This window comes from Loxodonta africana, chromosome 7 (assembly GCF_030014295.1).
Source record: "Loxodonta africana isolate mLoxAfr1 chromosome 7, mLoxAfr1.hap2, whole genome shotgun sequence".
Taxonomy (NCBI): domain Eukaryota; kingdom Metazoa; phylum Chordata; class Mammalia; order Proboscidea; family Elephantidae; genus Loxodonta; species Loxodonta africana.
In genome coordinates this window covers 46629918-46655927 of record NC_087348.1, presented here as the reverse complement: position 1 = coordinate 46655927, position 26010 = coordinate 46629918, and the positions used below count along the sequence as shown (strand labels likewise).

At 44.7% G+C, this 26010-nt stretch overlaps 1 protein-coding gene across 5 annotated transcripts in view; it reads left to right on the top strand.

Moving 5' to 3' along the window:
• The first annotated feature begins 1081 nt into the window (after positions 1–1081).
• The window catches only part of PRR5L (proline rich 5 like), a 95271-nt gene continuing 70342 nt past the window's right edge, over positions 1082–26010 (top strand). For 4 of the 5 annotated variants that reach the window (XM_003412275.4, XM_023550707.2, XM_064288265.1 and 1 more), the window contains exon 1: positions 1083–1501. The gene's annotated coding sequence lies outside the window, so the exon portion shown is untranslated. Of the gene's footprint in view, positions 1502–26010 lie in introns of all 5 variants that reach the window. The other variant, XM_064288267.1, reaches the window with a different exon arrangement.

Sequence of the window (26010 nt, the reverse complement as noted above, 5' to 3'; positions counted from 1 at the left end):
TCCAATTGCCAGTACTTATCAATGCATCTTGACTGCATGTTTGATGAATTTCAGACTGCAGAAGTTGGTAAAAATCTTCAGTTTCTTCATGTTTGGCCTTAGTGGTTGATGCATAAATTTGAACAATGAATTAACCAGTGAAAATCCTGTGAATCACAACGGACTATTATCTGATGTAGTGCTTCAAGATAAGCCCCCTATGTTGAAAAAACACTCAAAATATACAACAGTGGGCTTGAGTATACTAGTGATCGTGAAGATGGTTCAGGACTGAGCATTCTGTTGTACGTGGGGTCAGCACAAGTTGAGCCAAGTCTATGGCAACTAACAACAAATAACATGATCCTGGCATTTCTGTTGAGAATCCCTTTGCTTATCTAATACCACTTGACAAGTGGGGCACCCAGAACTTCATCATATCATCTGGACACAGCCTGACAAGCAGTCTTCACACATATATTTGTAAGATCACGGTGACCAAAACAAACACGATCAGCTTTGACATTAAAGACACAGGCGTCTTTTCTTTAGCAAATGTCACTGTGGTTTCAAAATGTAAATGTGATGTGTGAATAGACAACATTTTTTAAGTATTTCCTGCACAACTATAGGGTGAAATTATGCAAGCCAGTAAGTCCTGCACGCAGCTGCATCACATTAACACCTGCAACAAAAAAAATTTTTTTGAAAATAATTTTACTTTTTTTTTTTTTGGTATCGGTTAGTTTTCTGTTATTTCATACTTTGAAAGACCCTCTGATGCACTGAATCTTTCAGTTGGAAAGAGAATTGGGGAACTTTAAAAGTTTTGCAAATCCAAGAAGAGACTTGAGTTATATTTCATTAGCACATATAAGTGCGTTTCATTGATGCACATAAAACAGCCAGGGAACTTTTCATTAAAAAAAAAAAAGAAAAGTGCAGTCACTAGTCCTGTCAGCCGGACCCTGTTTTTTCTTAAGTGAGCCCCAAAACCACACCTTGGCTTCTTGTCAGTTTTTCCTGTTGCGGGGTGGGGGGTGGGGTGGAGGAGGGGATCTCATCTTGTGTGAGCGAAAATAGCACGGAGCTCCCTTGACCCGTGGCATCCTCCCTGGCTTTTTAAGTCAAAGACCTTGGATTTCCTGAAATTGTTGAACTGGATGTAAGTGCAGGAGTCCCCTCCCCTGCGTCCCCCCCTCCCCCCTTCTCAACCCTAGCCGGGCGAGAGTTGCTGCAGGGGAGGAGGAGGAGTGGGATGGCGTGGGGGCCGTTGGAGAGAAACTAAAGCGATGTGCCCAGGACAGGAAAAGTGGGAGGAGGACGAGGAGGAGGAGGTCGTAATACAAGAGAAGAGGAAAACGTGTCACAAGATCGGCTCTGGAAGCTCTGCGACCGCGGAGTTTGTTGACTGGCGCTCGAGAGGAACTGAGGCTGGACCGGACCCCGCGGCGACAGAGAGGTCGAGCCGGGCAGACGGAGCGCGGCAGCGCAAACTCTCCAGGTCGCTGGTTTCTCTCTGGTGAGAAAACTTTCTCGGGAGGACGGGCAACTTTTTCCTGGCGCGCGGAATCCGGGGTAGAGGCGAGACGCGGGTGTGTTCGACTCGGGGTGACTCACCCCGGGGACCCCAAGGGGTTGAGTGGGAGGTCCCCAGTAGGGGCCCGAGTCGTAGGCTTAGAAATGGCACAGGATTGAGAACGAGGTCGCCGGGCCAACCGGGTGCTCGTGTCAACAGCAGCTACTAGTGGGGGAAAGGGTCACGCTTGGGGGCAGTCGGGAGGGGGCTCCCGCACGGCTAAGTATTCTCCGACGGGACGCTACACGCAGGCGTAGGGGACTGGATTCGCGACCACCATGGGAAGGAGGGGGCTGCAGAGAAGGTTGCGCTTCCGTCTGCAGTTTAGGGTGAGCGAGGGACTGCTGTGGGGTGGAATGGGGGATACCGCCGGTCGTGGGACCCAGGCTGAGCCAGAAGATCGAAAAAGAAAGTGTGTGTTTGTCTCTTTCGTTCTCTCCCGGCTCAAGGGGCAAATCTAAAGAGCTTCCCTGGTTGAATGTGGGCGATTCATTGCCCCGAAACAGCCTGTTTTTTCCTGCCGTCCCCCTTTTTCGCGAGGAAGGGGAGGGCAGGGGAGGTGGCCGCTTTGTCCTGCTTGCGGGTGGACCTGTGCGCTCCTCAGACTGGGGCGGGCTGGGGTCAGCCCACTGAGGACCTCCTCGGGGCTGGCGGCAAGGAAGCCCTGTGGCGGCCCCAAGGCTGGCTCGGCGCGGGCGGCATCCCCTTTCCGTTTCAACTTTCGCGCCCGCCCTCCATTTGGCGAGGCTTTCCCAAGCGCGCCTACTGTGCGCGTGCGGCGACCTCACTGCGGGCAGGGGGCGCTCTGAAACCCGCGCCCCGGCGCTGGGACCCTCCCTTTCCAGTCCCTACTCCTTTTCCTAGAGGCGGCCGCCGCGAGCCAGACCATGCTGTGTACGTGCGAATTGTGCTTCAGGAACCGTCCCCAGGGTGCCTCCCTGCTTGGCAATAGGGTTTTCCTCCTGTTCTCCCAATCCCTGCCCTCGGTCACATGCCCCGGCCTCTTCCCCCGCAGCTCTGGGAGCCCGCGTTTTGTGTGTCAGCAGTAAGGCGGAGAGTATTTATAGACGCCACTGCAATCCTGTGGTGTGCAAGGTTTCAATTACAGCACTGCAATGTGCCCCACAAGACGGGAGGCTAACGCGCGGCGGCTCAGTGGCACGTCTGCCCCGGGAGACCCACAGGAAGAAAGCTCTCGGCTGGGTTCTCCAGGCTGCCCTGCTTGTGCGGAGTTCTGGACCTTTTAGTCCAGGCGATAGGTGCAAATTTAGGTGACGCCCAGAAGAGTTGTATTTGACCCCTGCAAAGGACCAAGGCAGACCAGGGACACGAAAGGTCCGGATTGCCTCCAACCCCACCCCCACACCAAGGGGTGCTCACTGATCAAGGCTTGGGGACTTGTATCTTTTTGACCTCCCTTTGTCATCATGACCACCACCGTGGGTTGCAGCCATGACATTTCATTGCCCCCACATGCTGCAGAATGTCACAGCCCTGTTCTGGTAAATTGCTTTTCAGGGTGGAAGGTGCTAATGTTGACTAAGTGAAGCAGCAAGCTGCTCAGGAGGGGAAATGGAGCTTGCAGCGACTAATTTAGACACATTTTAAATTTAGCTCTTGGTGAGGTTCCCATCATGACTGAGAAAGGTAGGCTGGTCCTCTCTGTGCAATCTGGCTGGTTGGTCATCTCTGGTTGCAGTGTTGAGCCCTAGAATCTGATTTAAAAAAAAAAAAAAAACTGACCAGTTTTTTCCCCCATTTTTGTGGAATATAGCTTAGCAAATAAGGGAAGCAATGCTTGGTTAATCCACAAAGTTGTGTTCAGTTTTTTCAGTCCCAACCATTGTCCTTTCAGTATTTTACTGAAGCTTCTAAGAGCTGGAGCCATTAATAGTGTAAAGAAGAAAGGCATGAGAAATAAGCTAGTCCGCCTAGCGTGATTCTCAAGAGTGGGGCCTCAATTCTTTACACACTGAGAGGGCCATAGGTGTATGTGTATTTCAGTGGGGGGAGATTTCAATAATGTTTTGTATTTGAACATTAAAAGAATGTTACCGTTACTTAAAAATGGGAACAAACATCTCTTGAGGTTTTATGATGTCTTAGACTTTGTGCTAAGAGATTTCGATAATATTATATAATCTTTTTTAAAACAGTCGTGAGGTGGATACTATATTATCTCCATTTAACAGGTGAGCCCACTGACGTTCAAGGCAACACACAGTGATGGAGCTGAGAATGGATTTCAGATCTGTGATTCCAGGCTCCTAGGGCCAGCCTGTACTAGAGATGTCTTTCCGTTGAATTCTCCGATTGTTGATTAGATCATCCTATAGTTGATTGAATTGGTGGCTTCTTCTTCTTCTTTTTTTAATGTCACAAAAGACCATAAAGTGATTCAATTATTGAATAAAATCCTTATTTTGTCTTCAGAAAGCTGTTACACTATCTGAAAATCTAAGGCTGGTAGTCCAGACCTAAATGTCATGCTCTTCCATTTGTTCACCAACTTAATGTATGTGCAACATTTAAGCCCTTTATCTGTAGAAAATGGAATTCAATAAGGACTTTTTAGATTTCTTAAAAAGTTTTTTTTTTTTTCAGATTTCTTTATCCTACTGATTTCTAAGTTTACATGTGTATATTTCCATATGGTCATTCTTTTTGTACCACCCTTGTACAAGGGGAAACATGTTGACATCCTTCTTGAGTTACAGCCTTTTTCCTTTTCATCTTTTTTGCAGAGCTAGGCCAATAAAGAATTGGTTGACTTGAGAAACAGAGTGTGAACCTCTTTAAAAGTTCCCTACAATGTCTAGCACTTGTCTTTAAAGGTTTGTTCCCTAGAGTTGCCTCTCTGTAAAAGCTTATTAAAGGCAACACTTACAGCAATGATCAGTTGTTAACAAGTCAATGTCAATTAATATCTCAGTTGTTCAAATTTGGGGATAAAATATTTTGTGGATTTTGTACAGGGTAGATTTGGAATTTGGGAACACAGAGAATGGTACCCTGATAAACAGAAGGTACTGTTTTGTAAGGGAAAGGGCCACAATGAGGCCAAGAAAAGAGGAAGGATGGCTAGATGACGCAAGACCATGATAGGGCATCAGAGGCAAACTTGAGTTAATTCACGTTTTTGTTAGAGGATGGAGACCCAAGGTTTACTTTGAAACTTGGCAGAGTTAAAACAAATGAGCCAACTTATTTATTGGATAACTACCATGAGCCAAGTGTGGTTATGACAATGTTATCTGAGCCTCCCAACAACCTGAGAAGGTAAACATTATTTTCTCTCTTTTAAGAAGAGAGAACAAAGGCTCAGAGAGGGCTGTAACTTTCCCGTTGTCACAAAGCCATTAACTTAAGTCTCTTGTTCTTTCCAGTATATTTTGATACTTACCCTCAGAGGCCTTCTATGAAGAATCCAGAGTCCCAAGTACTCAAGAAGGTCCTAGTGGTTTACATGGAAGTTTCTGGATCAGAAGTTGCTATCAGAGCAGTGTGGCAGCTCTAAAATGAAGGGGTAGTAGGTGGGTGAACATTGGAGCCTGAAGGGACAGTCTGGATAATTCTGACAGTAGTTATTCCATGGAAGAAGGAGAGAGCCGGGCCCTGTAGATATTGTATTTGTAGAGAATTACTAGCATTGCCTGGGATGTGATGGCTGTCAGATTGCAGAGCCAGACCTGTCGAATGACGTGCCAGAAGAGCTTCCCAGAGGGGCAGAGTGGGAAAGTAAATACATCCGCTTCCCTCTGAATGCCTTCTGTCATAAAGGTGCCTGGTTAGCGTCTCCGGTTATCGTCGATATAAATTAGGGAGCCCGTGAGACCTGTTTCCAATTTAATTGGACTTGGCCCTTTGAGGTAACGTCACCCAATCTCTCTTTTTAAATATTCTTTTCTTATGCTTTGCCAGTTTATGGCCTTTGTAGATCAATCCTTGGATTTCCACATTGCATTTAGGGGAGAGAGAGAAAGCAAGGGTTAGTGATTACCTAAATTGGATTAAGTTCTGTCTAGCAGCGTTTAAAGAAATACTGCTTGCTCTGTAATTACCATCAACTGGGAATTTAAAGTCTATTAAATTTAAGCTTATTATTATTATTTTTTTTACCTCCTGATGCTTTCAGTTCTAACATATTCTGTGATTTTAGAGGTGTTTGTGTATTCTTCAAATACACAGAAAATATTCCCTGTTCCTCCCCTCCGCCTTTAAAAATTACATTTTCTACAGCAGAATAATAAACCGTATCATTATATACTGGCCTCATTAAAAAGCAAAAGCCTATGGCCAGGTGCAGCTGGCACTGTCAGCCTCTAGAGAGCAACTGGGTAACAGAGCTCCTTGTCGGAAATTTAGGGATATTATGGGGAACGTTTTGGATGGAGTATGGTTTGCTCATTTTTCTCTTCAGCAAAGAGGCATGCTTAGAATGAAAATCAGCTACCTTTACTCTGTGTTTGAGCTTCGACTCATCCTTTCTAAAAATATGAGTGTCTTTTATCTAAGTGGTGGCACCGCGGTAAGAGTTCAGCTGGCTGCTAAGCAAAAGGTCGGCAGTTGAAATCCACCAACTGCTCCTTGGAAGCCCTGTGGGGAAGTTCTGCTCTTCCTGTAGGGTCGCTATGCGTCAGAATCAACGCAGTAGCAATGGGTTTTGGTTTGGTTAATTAAGTGGATGACACGTGTGCTTTAGGACTGGGACTACCGGTTGCCTGTGAGTCAACTCAGACTCGTGGCAACCTCATAGGTGTTCGGGTAGAACTCTGCTCCATAGGGTTTTTAGTAGATGATTTTTTGGAAGTGGGTCACCAGACCTTTCTTCTGAGGTGCCTCTGGGTGGACTTGAACCTCCAACTTTTGGTTAGCAGCTGAGTTGGTAACCATTTGCACCACCCACAGACTCCTCAGGACTGAGATGGGGGTGAGACAAATAAGATGCCAAGGGTGTAAAATTTAAGGCACTTGCATGACTCTGAAAGCGAGCACCTCCTTAAATTTCTTACTCCAAGCCCCTCACTGCCTCAGCGTAGTCCGAGTCCTGGTGTGCTTCTGTGTGTGAACTATGCCCAGAAGGGTTTCAGAGAGCAGTGGAGCTCACCAAAATCTCCCTCTCTCTTGACCTTGGCCTATGGAAGACCTGGGAAATATCTGCCTTGCCCATATTCCGTCATAATTATTTGTACAATTTATTTTTTGCATATAATTATGTTGCATAAAATTATGCATTTATTTGTGTTATTTATCTCTCTAGGCTTTCATTCTCTTTCCCTCTCCTCAGTTTCGAAGTGTAAATGTAAGATCTCTCTCACGCACAAATGGGTATTCTGGGTTCACTTTAACTGCTTGCCAAATGCCAGCAATACCTCCAATTTCTTGCTTCTCTCCTTGCTTTACTTATCCCTTTGGTGACCCTATTATTTTCTTCTTTGAATTTTTTTTTTTTAATGCCATGTGTTTTCCTTAATGGGTGTATGCTGAGTCATGGGGTATGTTTAAATTTGGGGTTGGTAATACGGATTTTGAGAAATATTATCTGGACTACATGGTTACCACTGAACTTTTGTGTTCTCAGGCCTCCCGATTAATGGGTGACCACCTTTCCCAGTGAACCTTGGTTGCTGAAAATATGGTGGGCTGCCTTCCGTTAGGTTACATGGGGAACCTCTGGTTTTCTAAATATGACACACAAAAAAATCAAAACCAAGCCCACAAGAGCTCCCTAACTATCACCCAGGAAACCATAAATATGCTTACAAGGCTTATCTAGAGGTACAGAAGCCAAAAGAGACAAAATTTTTACCCAATCATACTCTGTGGTTGTACTACCTTACTTGCAAGCCTCATATTCCAGGCATTTTGCTTCAACTAACATTTCTTTCACCTTTTGCCATTATGCTAGTCCCCACTGAAGGGCAGCAAATACTTTCAGCGGGAAAAGTATAATCCCAACGAACTCCAGAGGCATAAAAACTGGTTGGGATGCCATATGGTCACGGACCACCAAAGGAATGTTGTGGAACTTTCTCCAACTTTGTCGGTTCTTTTTGACACAGGCTGAGTTGTGTTTCGTTGAAGGCATCTATGACAGCAATTTGATTTCTAGCAAGTACTAGGATTAAGAGACTACTCTGGGTTCTCTTGGAGTCCCTGGGTGGTGCAACTGGTTAACAATGCTCAGCTACTAACCGAAAGCTTGGCAGTTCAAGTCCATCCAGAAAGGCCTCGAAAGAAAGGCCTGGCAATCAGCTTCCAAAAAAATTAGCCATTGAACACCCTATGGAACACAGTTCTACTTTGACACACATGGAGTCACTGTTAGTCAGTGTTGACTGGGGAGCAAGTGGTTTTTTGGGAAGGGCTCTCTTGGCTATTTAGAAACTAGAGTATATGTCAGCTTAACAGGGTCCTTAGAGCACCTGAAAGAATTTGTTTTTGTCTGTTTCCCAAGGACTGAGGGCAAACCCCGCAAAGGGCTCTGATGTGTGTCTGTGTTAGTCTGAACTGAGCTGCCTCAAGCCCTGTCACAACCTGCTTGTGACCTCAACTGCGTAAATCCTTGCTGTAAACCTTTTGACGCTCTTTTAGTTCTAAGTTCTCCTTTGGAACTGGTTCAGCATCACGCCTGCATATCTTTGGGAGAGACTATGTCAACTGCTGCTGTCATTTTGGAGAATTCTGCTCCAGCCATGGTGGCTGCTAGAGTCCACCACTGTGGGAACTGTATGGCCACTTTTGTTATAAAATATCTGGAGGCAAAATTAGTCATGGTGTAATTCTTTGTAGTGTTTTAGGATAGTTAAAAAAATTTTTTTTCTTAACCAAAAGACAATAGAGTTCCTTTGAGAAAAGACCTCATGGCCCTCCCAAAGGTCAGTATCAACTTTTCTAAATTGTTGAAAGAGCCACACTTTGTTCTTACCTGGCATCGTGGTGACAACACAGTTAGGGTATTGAGATTAGAATCTGGTCTTGGCAATTCCATGAGCAAGCTGTAGGACCATGGGCAGGCAAGTTGCTGGCTGCTCTGGGCCTCAGTTTTCCTATCTACATAATGATGGGATTGGCCTGCCCCAGGATTCCTTTCTATTCTAAAATTCCTCCATGGCCAAGGAAGCATGACCTAGAATAGTGCTTCTCAATGTGCATACAGATTAGCTGAGGATCTTGTTAATGCCACAGATTCTGATTCAGTAGGTCTGGGGTGGGGCCTGAGATTCTGCATTTCTAATAAGCTCCGAGATGATGTTGATTGTGCTGATTCTCAGACCAGTTTGGGCAGCAAGGTACTAGAGTCTAGACCAGAGTGTCTCAACCTTGGCACGTGCGGTGCAGTGAATTACTTAATATGGCCCTTCTAGAATTTTTTTAGCCATAGTTTTTGTAACACCTGCCAAATGACTGGGTGGCACTATGCAGATAAGGTGCTTGTGGCCCACCAAGAGGATTGAATAGCTTGCTAATGATGCAAATAAGGTACATGGAACCCTAACGAGGGGATTGGTCAGTTTTACCATCCCGCTAGGCCTAAAATGAGCTATCCCAAGCAGAGGACCTGATTACCAGCCAGAAGAAGAGATGGAAGCGGAGTGCATCCATTGGACCCAGTGTCACTGTGCTGTGAACTTGCTACGCCCAGGAGACAGAGAGAGCTGTAACACCAGAGACAGTGGAAGACGGCAAGAAGCAGTGGCAAAGAAACAGTGGCAGTAGAACCAGGAGATGGCGCAGTGAGCTTCCCAGCTCATGGAGCAAGAAAGCTGAGCGCCTTCAGTCAGGAGGCTTGCTGGTAGAGTGGGGGTGCAGCAGGGCACTTGGAAGAGCTAGATTTGCCGGCCCATTGTGTTAGAGAGTGGAGCACCTTCAGGCTTACTGATGGAGTGGGGGTACCTCTGGGCACTCACCGGCTTACTGGTGGAGTGGGGTACCTCTGGGCACTCATCAATGGAGCTAAAGAGCTTTGTTACAGCACCCCGAGCAGGACGGAGGCAAGGCCAAGGGGCCAAGGGATGGAGAGGCCAAGGGCCAGAGGGAGGCCTGCCTGAGGGCACAGCTGAGAAGCAGCCGCCCTGATCGAAAAACTGTGTCCTGAGTGGGTGACTTTATTTATTTTTCCCAAGACTCTTTATCTTCCCTCAGGCGTAGCCCAGTCACCTTCACAGAATCTCTCCTTATCGTTGCATTAGACCTTGTGGTTACGAGCTGTGTGCTTTCTCCTCCAGTCACTCTAATGCAAGGGTCTCAAACTGGCAACACGTGGGCCAAACTTGGTCAACAGACATGTACTGTTTGGCTTGCATAGTGTTTTGAAAGAAAAAAAAATTTTTTTCCCAGCATTTAAAAGTTGGGAAAATGAATAATGGTTCAACAATATGATAAACCTAAGTAATGTCACCGAATTGTAAATGTAAAGAATGTTGAAAAGGCAAACCATTTGTTACAAGTACATTCACCACAATAAAAAAATAAAGAGGTAAAAAAAAAAAGTTAGAGGATTTGACAGATAAGCTCAGATATCGGGCTTCAATTAAGAAAAAAACACTGGCTATTTCATGATACTGGCCCTGGTGGTGCAGTAGTTAAGCATTGGGCTGCTAACCAAAAGTTGGCAGTTAGAATTCACTGGGCAGTTCTACTCTGTCCTATAGGGTCGGCTATGAGTTGAAATCAACTTGACAGCAGTGGGTTTGGTTTTTGGTTTTTCTTTTTTTGGTTTTTGACCCTGTTTTCTGCAGGAGGGTCGGAAGCTGCTCTTCTCAACACACATGTGCTCTTTAGTTTGCCACACTCCCCACCCAACCCTCTCACCACCCTTGTGCTACCTGCGTTGGCCCCATAGCATTTGAGTTTGCCACCCCTGCTTTAGGCCTTCCTGTCTTCCTCTTTAATCGTGGCCAATTACTTACTATTGCCTTTTTCTTCATATTTTTGGCAGGAGCCCATGTGGCTTCTGTGGTGTTCAGCATGGTAGATGCTCCGTGGATGTTTGTTGAAATAGGATATTTTCATCCTATCCTAGTCTCTCTACTTGAGCTTTTAAAGCAATTTCCTATGAAACATTGTTTTTCCTTCTCGGAATTTGTTTTTCCCCCGGTCCTCAGTGTCCGTATCCTTTAGAGTAATGGGCCAGGAAATGGAGAAACTGTATTTTTCAGTTGACTTCTCATCAGCTTTGCTTTGTAATGCTAGAATGGGGTTTAACCTTTCTGCCTCACTCTTGTCTCAACTGTCCATCTCAACTCAACCCTTGGTGTCAAGCTGCATTTATAACATCACTTTTGGGTGTTTCCTGCCAGACCCTGAGATCCTTGGGGGCAGATATCTTATTGTTCTTTGCCCCTCTTCAGCTTCCTTTACTCAGAGTGGCATATAGTAAACCCTCCAACGTTTGATTAAATAGACTCGAATTGAGCTCATGACCTACGTGAAAGGATCAGATCTGGATATTCCCTTCAGTTTTCTGACCCTCTATTTAGTGTCTTTATATATCTTGCTCTGAGAGGCAGTAGTAGTTCAGTGGTAGAATTCTCACCTAACAGGTAGGAGATCTGGGTTCGATTCCCAGCCAGTGCACCTCATTCACATTGTGTCAGTGGAGGCTTGGGTGTTGCTCTGATGTTGACCAGGTTTCAGTGGAGCTTCCAGACTAAGACAGACTAGGAAGAAAGGCCTGGTTACCTACTTCTGAGAATCGGCCAATGAAAACCCTGTGGATCACAATGATCCAATCCACAACCAATCATGGGGATGGGGCCTGGGCAGCGTTTTGTTCCATTGTGTATGGGGTCCCCATGAATTGAGGGCAGACTCAACAGTGGCTAATAGCAACAACAATGTTATCTGGCTCCATTACCTAAGAGAAATTTCCTTTCCCGTCATCTCCTTTTCTTTTGCAAAAGCATTTCATCCTCTTTTGGAAATGAAAGAGTGGAGCTAATTTTTAATAAATAGCACATTTTAATCTATAGCACATTTTCCCATCGTTAAAAGTCTCCTTGGCTGCCAGGCAGTAGCTTTTGACCTCTCTCTCACCCACAAGGATTTTTTGTGTGTTACATGTCAGAAATATAATTGCTCACATAATGGTCAGTCTTAGCCACCGCTTATGTCTAGACTTTTGGGCATGTCATCTGGCAGACACCACAGAATCAGTCTGGATGGCATTTATTGGCCACACCCAAACCATTTGCACTCCAGGAAACGTGTTATTTAAAGCGGGGCTAATAGATGAGTAAATAAGATTTGTGGTTATTCCCCATAGTTTTGCTTAACTTGTACCAAAGAAGGGGATTTTTCTGGTGATTGCACAGTGTTTACAGGCCAAGGTGATGATGATGGTGATATAATTACCACTTATAGGTGAATCTAAATTGTCAGTGTCCTGAGTACAATGGACATTTAGCAAATGCTGTTAAGCAGAAACAAACACTTGAGCTTGCATGCTTCTTGCTCTAATATTTACCAAAACCAGTTGCATGGAGTTGATTCCAACTCATGGCGACTCCATGTGTGTCAGAGTAGAGCTGTGCTCCTTAAGATTTTCTTTTGTAATTTATTTTGTTGTTGTTGTTGTTGAGAATATACACAGCAAAGCATACGCCAATTCAGCAGTTTCTAATGGACAGTTCAGTGACAGTGATAGATTCTTTGAGTTGTTCAACCATTCTCACCCTCCTTTACTGAGTTGTTCCTCCTCCATTAACATAAGCTCACTGCCCCGTAATAGCTGAATTTTCAGAAGTAGATAGATCACCAGGTCTTTCTCCTGCGGCATCTCTGGGTAGACTCAAATCTCCAACATTTTAGTTAGCAGTGAGTGCATTAACTGTTTGCTCCACCCAGGGACTCTGCTGTAATAGTCATTGTTATACACATTCAGACTCCTAGAGTCTCAGACTGTACCCCGTTTCCAGTGGAACACTGGGAAAGTGCTCTAATTCGTTCTCTTAAGCTTTTTCCATCGTCGAAACTTGACTCTTAACATTTTTGTATTTGTAGAAGTCAGTGTCCTTCCCTTGACCCTAAGAGTTTTGTCTCCCAAGAGTTGCAAAGATTAGTCTTTAGTCAAAACAAATGCACTGGGCTATGCAGTGGGTGCCTCTACTCTGTCATGTTGGTGGACTCCACTGAACCTGAGAGCAGACCTGGGGTCTGTGCCTCTGTATACAATAATGCTTAGGTAGACCAACTTTAGTCAGTGGTGAAGAGGAGTTTTCTGGTCCTTCAGAAATGGAAACCTTCTTTTTATGGTGGTTTAGAAATCCAAGTTTCATTCCATGATTCAAAACTTACTGGGTGCCTTTTATGTGCCCAATGCTGTGCTCAGCATGGGGATATAGCAGTGAATGACCCAAACAAGGTCTTTGCCCTTAAGGAACTTACATTCTATTAGGGCTAGTCAGCCAGTGAATAAGTAAACAAATAAGCTCGATGATTACAGCTCACTTGGTAAATGCCATGAAGAAACGAGGCCACCTTCTTGTAAGGGACAGAGCGTGTTCACCACCTGGAGGAGGTAGTACACTGTGGGTGATGTTCACAAAGGGATGTGTTGAGTGGTGCTCGGTCACTTGACTTTGTGTGTGGCAGACATGGGCATTGTTTAAAATAGAAGGGTTATGTGCTTGAGCTCTAGAATCAGATAGGATTTGGCTCTTGGTCCCTCTTTCTAAGTCTTCTGACTTTGGGCAAATTAACTCCCATCCTTTCTTCATTTGCAAAACGGGAATGATAAAACCTACCTTACTGGTTTAGGATGGAAATTAAGTGAGATAATGAATGTAAAGGGCTTGGCACAGCCCTATCACAGTCAAACTCTGATGATAGATAGTATTATTCTTATTATCAGCAATAATAATACAATGTCATGGTAGGTAACTGATTTTACAAAATGGTTCCACTGCTCTTCAAAACCTATTTCTGACTTGGTTTCCATCCAGCGCACCAGGGTGGGGGCTTGAAGTTCAGATCTAGTTTCCTAGGTTGGCTTTGAGGGTTTTGCTTGCTGTGTACTTCCTTCAGAGATACCTTGGGATTGTTGTCTTGCCCTGTCTCTTTGGAAAGTGTGTCTGGGTGTGTATATAATAGAGGGGTGTATGTGGCTCCCTCTGATGATTGGGGGTGGGGTGAAATGAGATGAGACAGAAGAGCTGGTTAGTTAAAGGACTGGTAACTATTGCAACTCTGTTTACAATAGCAAAAAGATGGAAGCAACCAAAGTGTCCATCAACGGATAAATAGATAAATAAATTATGGTATATTCACCAGTGGAATACTATGCACTGATAAAGAACACTGATGAATCTGTGAAACATTTCATAACATGGAGGAATCTGGAAGGTATTATGCTGAGAGAAATTAGTCAGTTGCAAAAGGACAAATATTGTATAAGAACTCGAGAAATAGTTTAAACAGAGAAGAAAATATTCTTTGATGGTTATGAGGGGGGGAGGAAGGGAGGGAGGTAGTAGATAAGATAGTACATAGATAGCAGATAAGAACTACTTTAGGTGAAGGGAAAGACAACACACAATACAGGAGAGGTCAGCACAACTGGACTAAAACAAAAGCAAAGAAGTTTACTGAATAAACCGAATGCTCCCAAGGCCAGCGTAACAGGGACAGGGGTTGGGGGATCGTGGTTTCAGGGGACATTAAATCAACTGGCATAATAAAATCTATTAAGAAAACATTGTGCATCCCACATTGGAGAGTGGCATCTGGGGTCTTAAAACGCTAGCAAGCGGCCATCTAAGATGCATCAATTGGTCTTAACCCACCTGGACCAAAGGAGAATGCAGAACACCAAAGACACAAGGTAATTATGAGCCCAAGAGACAGATAGGGCCACATAAACCAGAGACTACATCAGCCTGAGACCAGAAGAACTAGATGGTAGCCGGCTACAACCGATGACTGTCCTGACAGGGAACATAACAGAGAACCCATGAGGGAGCAGGAGAACAGTGGGATGCGGACCCCAAATACTCGTAAAAAGACCAGACTTAATGGTCTGACTGAGATTAGAAGGACCCCAGTGGTCATGGTCCCCAGACCTTCCCTTAGCCCAAGACAGGAACCATTCCCAAAGCCAACTCTTCAGACAGGGATTGGACTGGACAATGGGTTGGAGAGGGATGCTGGTGCGGAGTGAGCTTCTTGGATCAGGTGGACACATGAGACTATATTGGTATCTCCTGTCTGGAGGGGAGAGGAGACGGCAGAGGGGGTCAGAAGCTAGCCGAATGGACACGAAAAGAGAGAGTGGAGCCCCCCCCTCCAAAAAAAAAGGACTGGTAACTTAGATATTGGAATTGATGACAACTCAATAGCCACTTAGATCATGTGGTAGATGGGAGTTGAAACATTGGACGGGGGCTGGTTCTGGCTTTGTGCTGTGTTGGGAACCAATCCCCCACGGAGTCTCATAGAAATGCCTGGATCGGTGGGACTCCCAGAGAAAGGGCTGATTGTGTAGGTGGTGACCCAAGATAATCATGAGCATTAGCTAGGCCAAACTTGTAATTAACTGATAAGGAAACAGACCCAGAGAAGTGAAGTGACTTGCCCAAAGCCACTGTGGCTGGTTAGCCCAGGCTTACATTACACCTGGCTTAGACTCTGGGTAAAAGGTCTGAGAAGGCTGGTGGTCATGGCTGTGACGGGGTAAAATAAAGGTCACAGACCTATACTTTTGGCTCCTAAAGTGCTAGTTGATGTGGTGAATTGGTTGCCAATACTTAAAAATCAGATGGTTTCACATTTTGAAAAACATGGAGCCCTGGTGGCACAGTGGTTAAGTGTTTGGGTGCTAAACAAAAGTCTGCAGTTTGAATCCACCAGCTGCTCCTTGAAGACCCTATGGGGCAGTTCTGCTCTGTCTCATAGAGTTGCTATGAGTTGGAATTGACTCAATGGCAATGGGTTTTTGGTTTTGTTTTGTTTTTTGTGGCACAGTGGTTAAGAGCTCAGCTGCCAACCGAAAGATTAGCAGTTCATATCCACCAGCTGCTCTATGGAAACCCTATGGGACAGTTCTACTGTGTCCTATAGGTCTCTGTGAGTTGGAATTGACATGACAGTGACGGGTTTTTGGTTTTCTTGGAAAAATCAGATCTGGCAAAACTGGACTTGTATACTGAAATAGCAAAAACCAGATAGAACTGAGTAGTGGCTTCCCCCTTTAACCTGGGCAGGTGCTGCCCAGTAAGATGTCCCATCAGTTTCCTGTATGCTCCTGCCAGCCCACTCACTGTGACAGTCTAGGCCTGGCCTCTTCGGCCAGTTTGTGATGTGTGGTGCCAAAAAGGAGAGAAATTGGTTCTTCCCTACCTCTTCTTTTCCAACCAGGCTTGTGTGTCCCTGATAAAGGACTCTCCCTACACAAGGCAGCTCCTGTTTGGAGTAAGTGGTGAAGCAGTACATCTGTGTTGAATGAATGAATAGATGAATGAATGCGGTAATTGAAAGAGCATTGAAGTTGGGGATCAGAAGCCGAGTTTGAATCCTGACTGTCTCCAAACAGCTGAGTGACTTTGAACAAATCATATAGCTTTCCTCTTTTTCCCTTTTTTTTGCGGGTGGGGGTGGGGAGGGTCATTGTTGTACTTATTCATTTGAATAGGTAATACGGGCCGTCCCCACGTTACCAACGTCCGACTGACATACAGCCAGTAGTTAAACGAACCAACCCCCTTAGAGCTTAATGTATTAAAAATTCGAGGCACATACAGTAGTTTGTAATAACAAACAGGTGCTACTTTGTGACGTGCATCAAAACATTTTTTATTAATATTGCTGTATTATTATGTTAAAGATGTTTTAGTGTATCTGGAAGTGTTTCTTTAATGTTTTTTTTTTTAATGCATAGAAAGGTACACTATATACTGTACGCGAAGACAAACATTTGACTAACTGACGTTAGGTACGGACAGTACCTAACTGTTCCGATTTACATACAAAGTCAACTTATAGAGAGATTTAGGAACCGAGCTCGTTCATAATCCAGTGACTGCCTGTACATTTCATGTTTCATAACTCAAAAAGTACAAAAGGGTTTGTAGAGAAACTCTTTCCCATTGTGCCCCACTCTGCCACCAGCTCTCTTTCCTGGGGGAAAACAATGCTATCAGTTTCTTGCCTGTCCTTCCATTGTTGTTGTTTTGTTGTTAATTGCCTTGGGCCAGCTCTGACTCATGATGACCTTATGTATAACAGAACGAAATGATGCCCAGTGTACAATGCAATATGTAAATGCTCTCTTTCATCTTTTTTAACATATGTGGTAGCATACTGTGCGCATTGATCTGCATGTAGCCTTTTTTCCATTCAGAGCAGCTCCTGGAGAGTGCCCCATGTCAGGGCATATAGGGCTTTCTCATTCTTTCTTAGAGCTGCCTGGTGTTCTAATGTGTGAGAAACCACAATGTACATAGCCAGTCCCTGGCTGATGAACATTTAGGTTATTTCCAACTGTTTGCTATTATAAAAAAAGGCTGCCGTGAAAAACTCTGTTATGTGTCATTTGACATGACTGGAGAAACATTCCTGGAAGTGGAATTGCTGGGTCATAGGGTATGGCCTTTGTCAGTTTGGTACATCTTGTCAAATTTTCCTCCATAGCAGTTGCCCCAGACTGCCCTCCCCCAAGCAATGTACGAGAGTGCCTATTTCCCCACATCCCTGCCACGGGGCACCTTTTTGAAACTAAGAGGGTTTGTGAAGAGCACTGTGTTTTTTAATTGTGCTTTAAGTGAAAGTTTACAAATCAAGTCAGCCTCTTACACAAAAATTTATACACGCCTTGGTATATACTCCTAGCTGCTCTCTCCGTAGTGAGACAGCACTCTCCTCCTCTCCATCCTGTATTCCCCGTGTCCATTCAACCAGCTTGTTCCCCTCTGCCTTCTCATCTCGCCTCCAGGTAGGAGTTGCCCACATAGTGTCATGGGTCTACTTGAGCCAAGAAGCTCACTCCTTACCAGTATCATTTTCTGTCTTGTAGTCCAGTCCAATCCCTGTCTGAAGAGTTGGCTTTGGGAATGGTTCCAGCCTTGGGCTAACAAAGGGTCTAAAGACCATGACCCCCGGGGTCCCTCTCGTCTCAAGTCAGATCATTAAGCCTGATCTTTTTATGAGAATTTGAGATCTGCATCTCACTGTTCTCCTGCTCCATCAGGGATTCTCTGTTGTGTTCCTTGTCAGGGCAGTCATCAGTGGTAGCCAGGCCCCAGCTAGTTCTTCTGCTGTCAGGCTGATGTAGTCTCTGGTTTATGTGGCTCTGACTCTTGGGCTCATCTTTACCTTATGTGCTTGGTGTTCTTCATTCTTAGCTCCAGGTGTATTAAGACCAATTGATGCATCTTAGATGGCTGCTTGCTAGTGTTTAAGACCCCAGATGCCACTCACCAAAGTGGGATGCAGAACGTTTTTTTAATATATTTTCTTATGCCAATTGACCGAGATGTCCCCTGAAACCATGGTCCCCAAGCCCCCGTCCCTGCTACTCTGGCCTTCGGAGCATTCGGTTATATTCAGGAAACTGCTTTGGTTTAGTCCAGTTGTAGCACAGTGTTTTATACAAATATTAAAAATAGCTATAACTTTTTAGGTCCCTACTATGTCCATGGAGCCCTGGTGGTGCAGTAGTTAAGAACTTGACTGCTCACCAAGAGGTCAGCAGTTCAAATCCACCAGCCATTTCTTGGAAACCCTGTGGGGCAGTTCTACCCTGCATTCTAGGGTCGCTGTGAGTCAGAGTCAACTCCACGGCAACGGGTTTGAGTTTTTGATTTGGTATTGTTTCCATAGGTCGCTAGGAGTCGAAATCAACTCAACAACAATGGGTTTGGTTTTTTTATTTTAAACTAAACTATGTGCCGGCCTGTGATCTGGATTATCTCATTTAATTTTAAAAACACTGAGATAAGAATTATCCTCATTTGGCAGATAAGGAAACTGAAATTCAGATTCTTTGAGTAACTTGCCCAGGTCACTCAGCTAATAAAGTGTATAGGCTGGGTTCGAACCCAGGTTTTTCATATTTCAATATTGTACTCTTTTCAGATGGTAAAACCCTGTGCAATTTTCGATGCCAGTGGTTTGAGCTGAACCTTACTTATAGTTCACATGTCTTCAGTAACAGTGCCTCTCCTGTAGCTGGCTCATGTGCTCACTCAGCAAATATCCACGGAATGCCTGCTATGTGTGAGCACTACACTAAGCCCCAGGAATGCACCTGGGATCAAGACATATGTGGTCCCTGCCCTAACAGACTCACAAAAACAATAAACAAATACAGTAAAACCTGTGGAAGCTGGAACCTGTGTAAGGCATTAATCTGTCAGGAAAGGAAAACTCAAATATTTTCCACTAAAACCAGTGATAGAAAAGTGTTAACCTCTGAGACTATGGTCCCTGGATACCCTGCTAACTCAGACCTGAAGCCACCAGGGCTCCCGAAGTTCACCCTCAGCCAAAGATTAGACAGGTCTATAAAACAACAATAACACATCTGAGGAACGCGCTTCTTAGTTCAATCAAGTATGTGAGACCAAATGGGCAACACCTGTCCAAAAGCACTGGTGAGAAGGCAGGAAGGGGCAGGAAAAGCAGATAAATGGACATGGAGAACCCAGGGTGGAAAGGGAAAGAGGGAGAGTGTTGACACATTGCAGGGATTGCAACTAATGTCACAAAACAATTTGCATATAAATTTGAATGGGAAACTAATTTGTGCTATAAACTTTCCCCTAAAACACAATAAAATTTAAAAAAGAAAAAAAAAAAAAGTGGTAACAATGCAGCCTGTCAAAGGTGGAAAACTTGCAAAAGCTGGAAAAACAAGGCAGTCCTATCAAGTTCCGGCTGTCACAGGTTTCACTGTAATTCCAAGGGCATTTATTGAGGTTGAGTGTGACAAGACTACAAAGGAGGTGGGAGGAGGCTCTATGGGGAGATCTGGCTTAGGGGTGAGGGGGAAGAAGGGCCTCGCTGAACAAGTAAAGGACAAGTGATAAAGGGTGTGTGGGTCTGAGCCTGAAGAAGTAGGTGGAAAGTGTTCTGTGTGGAGGACCCAGCACGTGTGAAGCTCCTGAGGCAGAGTGTTTGAGGAAATGAAGGAAGGCCAATGAAGTGGTGTGCAGAGTGGTGGGAGGTAAAGGTGAGAGAACAGAGCTTGGGTTTTTTTTTTTAAAGCTGTGGGAAGCCTTTGAAGGCATTTAAGCAACAGAGAGGCACCCTGGTGGTCCAGTGTTTAAGAGCTCCTCTGCTAACCAAAACACTGACAGTTTGAATCCACCATTCGCTCCTTGGAAACCCTATGGGGCAGTTCTGCTCTGTCCTATTGGGTCACTATGAGTAAAGTAGACTCGATGGCAACAGATTAAGCGGCACAGTGACATGAGCGTGGTGGGCTCTGTTCTGTTGGGTTCTTGTCCCAGTGTATCCTCTTACAAGCCAGTGTCCTTAAACAAATTAAACACTTAGCACCTCCATTTCTGTAAGCCTTCTCTGTAGGCCTCATATGCATGTGAAAGCTGGGCAATGGAAAAAGGAGACAGAAGAAGAATTGATGCATTTAAATTCTGGTGTTGGTGAAGAATATCGAGTATACCGTGGACTGCCAAAAGAACAAACAGATCAGCCTTAGAAGAAATACAACTAGAATGCTCCTTAGAAGCGAGGATGGTGAGACTTCGTTTTGCTTTCTTTGGCCACATCATCAGGAAAGACCAGTAGATAGAAAAGGACATCACTTTTGGTAAAGTAGAGGGTCAGCAAAGATGAGAAAAAGCCTCAATGAGATGGATTGACACAATAGCCTCAACAATAACCTGTTGTTGTTGAGTCTATAAACCAAAAAAAACCAAACCCATTGCCGTCGAGTCGATTCTGACTCATAGCGACCCTATAGGTCAGAGTAGAACTGCCCTATAGAGTTTCCAAGGAGCGCCTGGTGGATTTGAACTGCTGACCTTTTGGTTAGCAGCCATAGCACTTAACCACTATGCCAGCAGGGTTTCCAGAGAGAGACCCTATAGGACAGAGTAAAACTACCCCATATGGTTTCCAGGGAGCGGCTGGTGGATTTGAACTGCTGACCTTTTGGTTAGCAGCCATAGCACTTAACCACGATGCCAGCAGGGTTTCCAGAGAGAGACCCTATAGGACAGAGTAAAACTACCCCATATGGTTTCCAGGGAGCGGCTGGTGGATTTGAACTGCTGACCTTTTTGGTTAGCAGCTGAGCTCTTAAGCACTGTGCTGCCACCAGAGCTCCAGCCTCAATAATGGACTCAAACATATAAAAGATCATGGAGATGGCAAAGGACCAGGCAATGTTTTGTTCTGTTATACATACGGTTGCCATTAGCAAAGCTGACTCGATAGCAACTAACAAGAACAATAACAACAAAGATGGGGATGGTAATAGCACCTACCTCCTGATGGTTATAAAGGTCAGACACAGGGGCTTTCAAACTTTTTCGAGTGGAACACACGATATGAAATACAGCTTACATTTGGACTCAATATACAATATGTGTATATATGTGTGTATATATATGTATTTCCTGGGTGCTGCAAGCGGTTAAAGTGCTCAGTTGCTAACGGAAAGTTTGACAGTACAAGTCCACCCAGAGGCACCTCAGAAGATGGGTCTAGGAACCTACTTCCAACAAAGCTGCTTTTGAAAATACCCCGCCACGTGGGATGCAGAACTCAAATTCTAGTAAAAAGACCAGACTTAATGGTCTGACTGAGACTGGAGGGACCCTGGAGGACATGGCTCCCGGACTGTTAGCCCCAAACTAAAACCATTCCCGAAGCCAATTCTTCAGACAAAGATTAGACTGGACTGTAAGACATAAAATGATACTGTCATGGATTGAATTATGTCATCCCAAAAATGTGTGTATCAATTGGGCTGGGCCATGATTCCCAGTATTGTGTGGTTTTCCTGTGTTGTAAATCCTGCCTCTGTGATGTTAATGAGGGAGGATGGGCGGCAGTTTTGTTAGTGAGGCAGGACTCAGTCTACAGGAATGGATTGTGTCCTGAGGCAATCTCTTGAGATACAAAAGAAAGAAGTGAGCAGAGAGACAGGGAGACCTCATACCACCAGGAAAGCAGTTCCAAGGAGCAGAGCTCGTCCTTTGGACCTGGGGTTTCTGTGCAGAGAAGCTCCTAGTCTGGGGGAAGACTGATGAGAAGGCTGACAGAGAGAAAGCCTTCCCCTGAAGCTGATGCCCTGAATTTGGACTTTTAGCTTACTTTACCGTGAAGAAATAAATTTCTCTTGTTAAGGCCATCCAATTGTGGTATTTCTGTTTTAACAGCACTGGATGACTAAGACAGATACTGGTGAGGAATATGCTTCTTAGCTTAAGTAGACACATGAGACTGTGGGCAGCTCCTGTCCGGAAGTGAGATGAGAATGCGGAGAGGGACAGGAACTGGTTGAATGGACACGGGAAATACAGGGCGGAGAAGAGGAATGTGCTGCACATTGTAGGGAGAGCAACTAGGGTCACGTAACAATGTGTGTGTAAGTTTTTGTATAAGAAACTGACTTGAATTGTAAACTTTCACTTAAAGCACAATAAATAAAAATAAATTTAAAAAAAGAAAATACCCTGCCACACAATCTACTTTGGAAAAAATCAGCCATTGAAAATATACCCGCACCCTGTGGAGCACAGTTCTACTCTGCACACATAAGGTTACCGTGAGTTGGAATCAACTTGACAACAACCACCAACAAATACATACACAAACTTCCCAAAATGTGATGCACTCTAATATTTTCTAGTCTATTTCATTAAAGGTTTTTGTTCAAAACCCCTTAAAATAATTCTAGAACACTGAGACAATACCTGTCAAGTGCCTGATACGCAGTTGGCACTCAGTAAAGGAATGGTGCTATCATTATCATCATTGTTGTCACCGTACAGATAATTCTGGCTGCAGTTAGAGAGTGGATTGGTTGAGTCACATGACAGTATCTTAACCCTGATGGTGCAGAGGGATGTCGCATCTTTATTCCTGTGTTCAGGTCCCAGGGAAGAGGTCCCATGCTGGGCCTGCTTGCTTCAGAGGCTCCTGAGGGGTAGGTATTAAATGGGCAGCCTGTCATGTTTCCCTGGGGATGGACTTCTCATTTTCTGGACTGTCGCATAGACTGTGTGACTTGGTTTTTCTTTGACTTCTTTGTTGTTTACACTCAGAATGGCTTTTTCCTGGAAGCCCTAGAGTCATTATAAGCCACCCACTTCTTTATTTTAAGTTGTTGTGCCATGACTCTACTTCCCTTTTCAGAGTCAAAGATTGGAGACTTAGTGGAATTCATTTGCATTTTCCACTCAGTGCTCCACCTTTGTCCAACCATTGGCTCTGTTGGCAGGGCTGTGGCCCCCCACCTCAGGCCCTACCCCCCTGCCTGGGCCATGGAGGCTGGGAGGAAGAGGCTAGGAACTCCTGTGGGGTGAGCCTTGTAGATAGAGCAAGGCAGGTGACGGCCCACCTTGCCCTGTAAGCATCACAGCACTTCATTTATCCAGGGCCCTTGGGAGCCCTTAGTAATGAATGCTGCAGGTCCACTGTTACCTTCAGTTCTCCACAGATACCTGATGAGAACCCTCTAAGCACCAAACCTGTTGCCGGTGAGCTGATTCTGACTCATAGTGAGGCTACAATAGAACTGCCCCATAAGTTTTCAAGGCTGTAATCTTTACAGAAGCAGACTGCCACATCTCTCTCCCTAGGAGTGGCTGGGGGTTTAAACCACCAACCTTTGGTTAGCAGCCAAACGCTAACCACTGCGCCACCAGGGCTCCTCCAAGCATCAGTTTTGAAGGACATTTTTCTAAATGTAAACTGCATCGGTCCTTCAGAAGAGAATACTGACTAAAACGCTGTAGTTGCTCTAACAGACGTTGATGCCTGTTGCCCTTGAGTTGATTCTGACTCATGGCAGCCCCATGTGTTACAGAGTAGAACTGCTCCATAGGGTTTTCTTGGCTATAATCCTTATGGAAGCAGATTGCCAGGCCTTTTCTTCCATCACACCACTCTGTGGGTTCAAACCGCCAACCTTTAGGTTAGTAGTCGGGCACAAGCTGTTTGTGCCACCCAGGGACCTTTAAGTGTTGAATTTTTTGTACTGTGGTGATGATGATTGTTGTGGAAGTGGTGATAATAAACAATAAAAAAAAAAAATTAGGTAGCATTTATTAAGCACTTCCTGCGAAACTAGTGTAAGCCTTGCTTGAATCATCTCATTTGGCCCTCCTGCCAATCCTAAGTCACCTGCCCAGGGTCACACAGTAAGTGTGAAGGCCAGTAAGTGGCTTAGGCGCCTCGGTCTGAGCCTCTGTTGCACCTGTGTCTAGCTCCTGCACAGTTCCAGGGACCAGAGCAGGCAAGCATAAACAATCCCTCTCATCATCACAACCACCGTCCAAGGTAACTCTTCCTTTTTCCACGTTTCAGCTGTAGAAACTGTAGTTCAGGGAAGACCAAGGTACGCAGTCGGTAAGTGGCAGAGTGAGAGTGACTGACTCCAGAGCCCTGTGGCCCTCATCATCTAGGGTAGCAGCCATTGTACCTCTCAACTCTGCAGTGCTGTTTCTGGGCTGTTGAGGGGGTGAGGGCTAGAGTCAGAGAATTCAGCTAGCTAAGAATTACTTGGCTGTTTGACCAACAGTTGCATTCTGAGAATGCATCCCACAGAACTGGTCATGTGGACCCTAAGACTGAGAAATATGCTCATTCTTTTCAGTAATGAAAAAACTGGAAACTACCTAAATATTGAGGACTTGAAGCACTTAATTATGAAGAGCAAAGACTACAGCCTTCAGTGTGAGTTACACCTTGACATAAAGGAAAGAAAAATCCTCACAAGTGGAACAAAAACAACATCATGATAAACAGAGGGAAGATGGAAGTTGTCAAGGATTTCATTTTACTTGGATCCACAATTAACACCCATGGAAGCAGCAGCCAAGAAATCAAACGATGCATTGCATTGGGTAAATCTGCCACAAAAGACTTCTTTAAAGTGTTAAAAAGCAAGAATGTCTCTGAGGACTAAGATGCGCCTGACCCAAGCCATGGTATTTTCAGTCGCCTCATATGCATGCAAGAGCTTGACAGTGAATAAGGAAGACTGAAGAAGAACTGATGCCTTTGAATTATGGCGTTGCCAAAGAATATGGAATATACCATGAACTGCCAGAATGAACAAATCTGTCTTGGAAGAAGTACAACCAAAATGATCTTTAGAAAAATGATGGCGGATACTTTGTCTTATGCACTTTGGACATGTTATCAGGAGGGGCATCATGCTTGGTAAAGGAGAAGGCCAGCGAAAAAGAGGAAGACCCTCGATGAGATGCATTGACAAGTGACTGCAACAATGGGCTCGAACACAGCAATGCTTGTGCAGATATTGCAGGACCGGGCAGTGTTCCATTCCGTTGTACATAGGATTGCCACGAGTCGGAACTGACTCGAGGGCACCTAACGACAACAATAACAATAGCAAATTGGTTAAATAAAGTATCTGTCCCCTAAATGAATGAGCCCTGGTGGTGCAACAGTTAAGTACCCAGCTGCTAACCAAAAGGTTGGTAGTTCAAACCTACCCAGAGGCTCCACGTGAGAAAAACCTGGCAATCTGCTTCCGTAATGATTACAGCCTAGAAAACCCTATGGGGCAGTCTTACTCTGTCATACAGGGTCGCTGTGAGTCAAAACTGACTCGATGGCACCTAACAACAGCCTACCTACCCACTGCCGTCGAGTCGATAGCAACATCCCCTAAATGAAATACCCCACCCATAACCCATTGCCGTCCAGTCGATTCCAACTCATAGTGACCCTATAGGACAAAGTAGGACTGCCCCATAGGAGCAGCTGGTGGATTCGAACTGCTGACCTTTTGGTTAGCAGCCAAATGCTTAACTACTGTGCCACCAGGAAATGAAATAAGCATTTCATTCATTAAAAATAATGAAGTAGATCAATACATAGTGATATGGGAAGACAGCCATGACGTATTATTAAGAGGGAAGAAAAAAATTGCTCATTCTTATTAAATGATTATGTGTACACACTTGTGTGGCTTATTGAAAATTAAATTAAAATTTATGAAAATGAAAAATTCAGTTTCTCACCTGCGCTAGACACATTTCAAGTGCTCAGTAGCCGCATGTGGCTACAGGATTGGACAGTGCAGATATAGAACATGTCTGTGATCTCATGAAGTTCTACTGACAGAGCCTCTTTACACTGTTAAGTGACCAGAGGGAAGGCTTTCACTTTGTATGTTGTAGATTTATGTGAATATTTACATTTTTTACAAAAGGTGAATGTGCTATTATCAGAAAAATAGGAGCGCCCAGGGTTTCCTAGGTATTGGTGACATTCTATTTCTTATGTAAAAAACT